This window comes from Cyprinodon tularosa, unplaced genomic scaffold (genome assembly GCF_016077235.1).
Source record: "Cyprinodon tularosa strain WSP-4 unplaced genomic scaffold, ASM1607723v1 ctg1047, whole genome shotgun sequence".
In the NCBI taxonomy this organism is placed as follows: domain Eukaryota; kingdom Metazoa; phylum Chordata; class Actinopteri; order Cyprinodontiformes; family Cyprinodontidae; genus Cyprinodon; species Cyprinodon tularosa.
The window spans coordinates 321161-328839 of NW_024037835.1; the positions used below are offsets into that span (position 1 = coordinate 321161).

At 34.8% G+C, this 7679-nt stretch overlaps 3 non-coding genes across 3 annotated transcripts; all 3 read left to right on the forward strand.

The window, feature by feature from the left end:
- The first annotated feature begins 4027 nt into the window (after window positions 1-4027).
- Window positions 4028-4109, forward strand: trnas-cga. Its single transcript has one exon. It is a non-coding gene; the product is annotated as a tRNA-Ser (tRNA).
- A 684-nt stretch (window positions 4110-4793) lies between these two features.
- Window positions 4794-4875, forward strand: trnas-cga. The gene has a single exon. It is a non-coding gene; the product is annotated as a tRNA-Ser (tRNA).
- Window positions 4876-5423: 548 nt separating this feature from the next.
- trnas-cga lies at window positions 5424-5505 on the forward strand. Its single transcript has one exon. It is a non-coding gene; the product is annotated as a tRNA-Ser (tRNA).
- Window positions 5506-7679: the final 2174 nt, after the last annotated feature.

The window sequence follows — 7679 nt, forward strand, 5'->3', positions numbered from 1 at the left end:
ACTGCATTATTTCTGTATGTTTCCAATGAAATGAAGGAATAAATGTTATTGATATAATAAGTATTTTATCAGCCCAACTACAAAACAAAGAAAAGAAAATCTACAATCAAATTAAATCAAACTCATAAGAACATTAAAAAAGTTAACCAAATCTGAAATATTACAAATAATGTAGATTATAAATACTCATCTAGGAGCAGGTGACTTTCAGGATTCATCCGTGTCTTCTAATTTTTGATTTTACTTTTTTTGTGCTTTTAATGAAAAGTGCTTTCTTTCTTACTTTCCTTAAAACTATGAAAATGACTATAAAATAAATCAGACTCACCATCTGGAACAATTTCCTTATCCTCAGCTTCAAGGACTATATTTGGAAAAATGTTTTTTTTTTTTTTATATCACAATAGGTTGTTTAGGTTATAAACAAAAAGATTGTAAGATTCACAAACCTTTATTATCTTCTAGTATCTCTGCTTCAGGAACAACTGTAGGTTTGATACAGCTTTTAGTATCAAATGTACATGTAGTCTGCATTATGAGCAACTTGATAATGATTAATCTGACAAATGTCATAAATCCAACTTATGAATTGAGTTTATGCACTAGGAGAGCATATACTTACCAGCTGCTAGACTCAGAGCCAACAAGGCAGCAAGAAATAACTGGACAGTCAGTATCCTCATTGTGGAAAAGATGTAAATTGAAAACAAACTAACCTTCAGGAGGAAGAAAGAAAATAAACATTCAGAAGACATTTTAGTACAATAATATACATTAGGAATTTTAATTTCACAAACCGCAGCTGGATTATCTTCTATTCTAGTCTGCAGCCTTTGCTTCAGTGTATGGAGCGGCTGGAAACATTCTCTTTTATATCACTGGCTTTCGGTCCAAAACAAACTACTGTACATGTGTGTTTTAGACACTTTTCTCAGCTGCATTATTATCTTTGGGTAAAACAATAAAAGCTTTCCGGTAATCAAGCTTGTACATTTTTATGACATACCATTACCTGTGGATCGGGTTATATATTATGCTTATTAATACATAGCATTTAGCTTTTATAGTCTCATATACAAAACCTGTAATTCATTTATTAAGTTTATATCCTAGCTCTATCCCTAAATATTATATATTGGCATTATGTGTGAGGTGAAGGTAACAGGGGTCCCGGTGGTAATCAGAACTCCCTGAGCTGTGAACGTAAACTGGAGGAAGTGCTCCAAAAGATTCCTGGCACGCCATCTGAGATAACTGTGCAAAAGTCAAGCAAACTGCCTAAATCCTGATCAGGACACCAAACTATTTACAAAAAACTGCAACAGTCCACAAGATCATAGCCTTAAGTGCAAAATGTGTGTCATCAGCTGCTAAACATAGCCCACAGATTAAGGACACAGGTACTCACTATGTTTACTTCTATAAAACCTAATCTTAATAAGTGTGGTAGCTTAGTTAAGAGACACCATTTAAAGTTATTATTTTAATATTTAATGAAAATGTGTTCATATTGTGGGCCAGTAATCAGTAAGACAATTTAGTCAATTTACGAAAAGAATTTAATATTGTACAAATTAGTATTTATTTTGTATATTTAGGTCACCTAAGACAAGTAGCACTCCTAGTAACCTGATAACAGCTGTTATCAAATTGATTCAGGGAAGTACACAATAAAAGTCCCATTTAGACTTTGGCTGAGTAAAGGTTATTAAAATGTTTTTAAAAATCAATGATTTGTAAAAATGTGTATGTTTGCATTTTCCTAATATATCCTCTTTAATAACTTTGTTAATTTGGATAGGGTTAGGGTTTCCGAGGCTTTTGCACTGTTACGTCTCTCTGGTTATAACATTCAGTTATAACCATATAACATTCTTCAAATATGGTTCAATAAATAATAAGGCAATTTCTTCTGTTTGATCCAACATAGGATATTTATTCAGCATTAGGAGGATAGGGTACATCCACATCCAACACAATCACAATCCTGGACATTTATATAGAAAGTGTTATTACTGTTGTGTGTGTAGGTTTCTCAACTTATCTAAACTAATCCTGAATTATGTTTAAAGGGTCCTTGTATGATTTCAGAATTATGTGAACTAGAGAAACCTTAAATGTTGGACCCATTTGGGCAGCAACGGGGCGGGGGTGACCTCCCCCTTAATTCTCCTTTGTTTTTTAATCAGCTATTAGTCCCTCCTCGCGTTTTCCCCTCAATATTTGTGGATTTTATTGTCCGGATTGAGTCTTCTCACTGAATAGGCTAGGCCTCTGTGGCTCCATCAAAATCTATGCTGCTAAGGTCCTGAGCAAAAAAGCAGCGGTAATTTTAAATTTGACACTCAGTTTAGAGCAGTTGTTACATCTTGTTTTTTTTTTTTTTAACTAAAGGTAGCTGGCAAAACAAAAATAATTTTTTGTTGCTGTGCAGCTATAATATATGTCATTGCGAGCCCAGCATTTGGTGGTAAATATATTATTTAATCAGATAATACTTGGCCTGTCTTGTCAACATATACCCAATGGGCTATGTGTTAGAACAACATATTGAAAGTGTGAACTAAGCGCAAATCAGGGTCAGACAGATAATTCTGCTCATATATGAAATAAATTTACCACAACATCAAATCAAAATATAAGAGTTTTTAACAAAATTCATTTAGCTTCAAGTCACACATCATTCAGATGAAAAATCTTGACTGTGAAACTCAACTAAACTAAGCTACTATGTGCACAAAGAACCAAGAAGGAAAAACATGCTGTTAACCTGATATGATTGAGCAAGTAGCTAGCAAAACTGAGGACTGTGATTAAACAGATGTTCTTGTCATAAGTCAGTTAACAAAATGAAATGAGCATATAAGGAAACACTTGAAAATTAATGTTATGGCGTGCTTCAGTGGCCAGTGGTAAGCGCCCATGACCCATGTACGGAGGCCTTAGTCCTAGACGTGGCCGTGGAATGGAATGTTAAAAAATCATTAGGAAAATATAATTATCCATCCATTTTCTGTCACTCTTATCCCAAGCAGGGTCGCGAGGGGTGCTGGTGCCTATCTCCAGCTTTCTACGGGCGAGAGGCGGGGTCCACCCTGGACAGGTCGCCAGTCCATTGCACAGACACAGAGACAAACAGGACAAACAAACATTCACGCACACACTCACACCTAAGGAGAATTTAGAGAAGCCAATTAACCTAACAGTCATGTTTCTGGACTCTGGGAGGAAGCCGTAGTACCTGGAGAGAACCGACACATGCACAGAGAGAACATGCAAATGCCATTCAGAAAGACTCCAGGTGTTATTATTAGGTATCAACAAATACCTATTCTAGAGCACAGTTTAGAACATTTATTAAAAAATAAATAATTCTAACAAGGGTTAGGGGATTCCTAACAAGCACCAAATTTTACTTGTTAGGAATCCCTCCACCTCTCTGCTTAGCATCCGCTTCTAGCAGCTAATGATTTGAACACTGACAAAAGAATTTCCCCTGAAAGGATTACATTTTGTGATGCAGTCATCAAAACCATCCCGATACAAAAATGAAAGGGTTTTATACTCAAAGCAAACCTTAAAATCTAATAGCTGTCTATCTTCTCTTTCTGTAGCAGAAGAAAAAAAACATTTTACAAGTGAATTTCTTGTGGTAACACTCAATTAAGTTAAACGAAGTTGACACAATAACATCTATCAAAATGGGTGATCATTTACATTTTAACAGAACTTTAGTTCACAGCAAAACAAAGATAAGGTCATTTCAAATTATGATTTTTTTTTGTCAGCAACTAGGATCAGTTGCTGTTCCCCGTGAGGACATTTGTATTCTGGAGATTAACAAGAAAGAGCAGCAGCTCTGACCTGTTGGCTAACCCTTATAAAAAAATGTATGTTGTGAAGAGGTTTTAAATTTTAAGTATTTGTATAACAAACTCTCTGACCATCATTTTATCATCCCTATGTATGTCTACCATCTGTCCTTCTATAGAAGGCTATTTTGTCCGAAATTATAGTACCCTCTACAGCTGTGATGGCCGAGAGGTTAAGGCGTTGGACTCGAAATCCAATGGGGCTTCCCCGCACAGGTTCGAACCCTGTTCACAGCGATCTCTACTTGTGACTTTAATTTATAGGTGAAGAAAATAAACTTGAGGTCGCCAATATGTCATTTAATTAGATGTAATAGGAATCATTTATCCTGCTAAAGCATAATGATATTTATTTATTAGTTCTTGAAAATGTCTAATTGTTAAACACAAAAAAATGTAAATAGACAAAATACTTAAAATCAAAGGAAACTGCAAACCATCTGGTAGGAAATACAACATAAGCCCTTCCTTAATATCATGATTAGATTTAATATAATTCAATTTAAACAATGTTGATGAGATCTGTATAACCACCTGGATAACATATAATTTTTCAAAGTAAATTGTTCTATATCTCAATTTAATAATTCTTATCAGTTCTACAGTATATTCAGATATTGAAAATGAATGAAAAATGTATTGAATTAAAACATAACTAAACAAGGTAATATTGATCAAATATCTTGCTTTTTTTTATTCCCACTCATCAACAATTGACATTTTAGAAATGTATCATTTCAGTATTCCCCATCCAGTCCTCTTAGTCTTATTTTATTGCTATTGTAGATCTTTTTTTTTTTCACTTGGCTCTCGTTGGAGGAGGAGGCCTTTTCTCTGTCTCCTACTCCGTTCCCTGTCTAACCTGCATAGATCTGTGTCTTGTCTGATGTGTGATTTCAGAAAACATCAGTGATCGATACAGCTGTGATGGCCGAGAGGTTAAGGCGTTGGACTCGAAATCCAATGGGGTTTCCCCGCACAGGTTCGAACCCTGTTCACAGCGATTTGAGGTTGAGTCTTTAGTCATTTAAAATTAGGATCATACACTTCATGTATCCAATCTACTTTGAAATTAGAAGTTATATTTATTCTTATCCTATATCATGATTAGATTTAATATAATTCCATTTAAACAATGTTGATGAGATCTGTATAACCACCTGGATAACATATAATTTTTCAAAGTAAATTGTTCTATATCTCAATTTAATAATTCTTATCAGTTCTACAGTATATTCAGATATTGAAAATGAATGAAAAATGTATTGAAATAAAACATAACTAAACAAGGTAGGCTAATATTGATCAAATATCTTGCCTTTTTTATTCCCACTCATCAACAATTGACATTTTAGAAATGTATCATCTCAGTATTCCCCATCCAGTCCTCTTAGTCTTATTTTATTGCTATTGTAGATCTTTGTTTTTTTCACTTGGCTCTCGTTGGAGGAGGAGGCCTTTTCTCTGTCTCCTACTCCGTTCCCTGTCTGACCTGCATAGATATGTGTCTTGTCTGCTGTGTGATTTCAGAAAACATCAGTGATCGATACAGCTGTGATGGCCGAGAGGTTAAGGCGTTGGACTCGAAATCCAATGGGGTTTCCCCGCACAGGTTCGAACCCTGTTCACAGCGATTTGAGGTTGAGTCTTTAGTCATTTAAAATTAGGAAAATACACTTCAGGTGCCCAATCTACTTTGAAATTAGAAGTTGTGGTAATCCTTATCCTAAATCATAATTACATCGACTATAATTCCAATTTGAACAATGTTGATCAGATCTGTATAATTACTTGGATCTCTATCTCTTTGATTTTTGTGCAAGTCAGCCAACATTGCGCATTGGACATTGCAATTTTGACATATGATGACCAAAGAGGGTCTAGTATCACCTTATATGGTAATGTTATAGTGTAAGGGCAAAAGGCAGGATACTGCCGTTGGAGACTTTGGAAGATGCACCTGCTTGCTAGTTGTGGCATTATTAGATAAACTGGAAAACATTTAGAAGGGCTTCGACATTTTGCTGCTTCCTCAGCTATGGTCAAGAATAAAAAAGGCCTAAGAGAGAAGGTAGTAGACTTCCTCTGTAATTTGAGCTTATATCAATGCTTTTGTTAAATATGACTGGAATAAATTCTTTTAATGCTTAAAGATATCGCCTTCTTTAAGTACACTCTCTGAGAAAGTTCCCTCTCGGATTGAACCGGGGTTGATCATACTGATGAACGATCAGAAGAAAATAAAACACTTTATTCATCATTTTGAGATGATTTGATGAGAGCCTGCACTCCATGCTGAATCAGAATGAAAGAAAACACAAAAACAAGGGTATGTGGTGAAGATGGTTCAAATTTGATGTATTTATATAATAAACTCAACTTCCTTCATCTACTGCATCCTTCAAGTTAAACTCCCTAAACTGTTTCATCATAGCTTTTCATCTCTACATTTTGCTTTGTAATCAAGCTCAAAATCCGACTGTATAATAGCTGTGATGGCCGAGACGTTAAGGCGTTGGACTTGAAATCCAATGGGGTTTCCTTGCACAGGTTCAAACTCTATTTTCAGCGATTTGAGCTTGTGTCTTTAGTCATTTAAAATTAGGAAAATACACTTCAGGTGTCCAATCTACTTTGAAATTAGAAGTTGTGTTAATCCTTATCCTATATCATAATTAGATTGAAAATAGTTTCATTTTACACAATGTTAATGAGATCTGCATAATCACTTGGATAAGATCATTTTTAGTAGTAAATTGTTCTATATCTCACTTCAATAATTCTTATCAGTACTACAGTATATACAGATATTGGAAATGAATGAAAAGTATTGAATTAATACACAACTAAACAAGGTAATATTGATAAAATATGTTGCCTTTTTTATTCCCACTCATCATCAATGGACATTTTAGAAATGCATTGTTTTTCCCCAGCTCTTCAAACAGACTGTAAACCGGTATCTGAGCCCAACACCAAGACTGTGAAGTTGAGCTAGTCACGGTTAACTACTACCAGTGATTCTAGGATTATCAGCCCTCTGCTACAACTCATTGAGCGGCGCGAGCCACTATGGGACAGGCGGCGTGTAGGGTCAAAAAGGGCAACAACGCGTAATCTTCTATGAAGTTCAAGAGACAGTTATAATAACAAATACAAATAATTATAAACAATTACATTTTTAATATCCATTCGTCCATGGCTTGTAAATGTCGTCTGGTCTTAGACCCGTTAACAAAAATCATTTTTTATTGTCTTCATATTTTTATTTTCTGGAAACAATTTTTGTGCGTCATTGTCTCGTGGATGTGTCGTCACGGGAATAAAGGGCCGTTGATTAAATATTTTTGTCATCGTCCTGGTTGACGAAAGATATCGCCTTCACTATCAGAGAAAGTTCCCTCTCGGATTGAACCTGGGTGTTCTTGTGAATTGTGGAACGGAATTGACAGATGATGAATATTTGGAATCAAAACACAAAAAAGATTTGTATAACTGTTTTACATTAGTCCTAGAAACATTCTATGTTATTATATGTTTCTGAGGCCGCCACTCCCTGTTTTATATATTTTTGTTTTTTAACAAATTATTTGAGCATTGAGATTTTTTGGCAGTTCACCTTTTATAACTTCAATGATGTTTTCCAAATATACAATATTGAAATCTTGCAAAAAGTTTTAAAAGTCTAAAAAAATTCAACTTATACACAGTATTGTTGGTCATGTATCAGTAGATATGCTGCTATAGGCTTAGACTGCTGGAGGACATAGGGGCCCCTTTTTAATCATTCTGCTTTATTCTATTTAA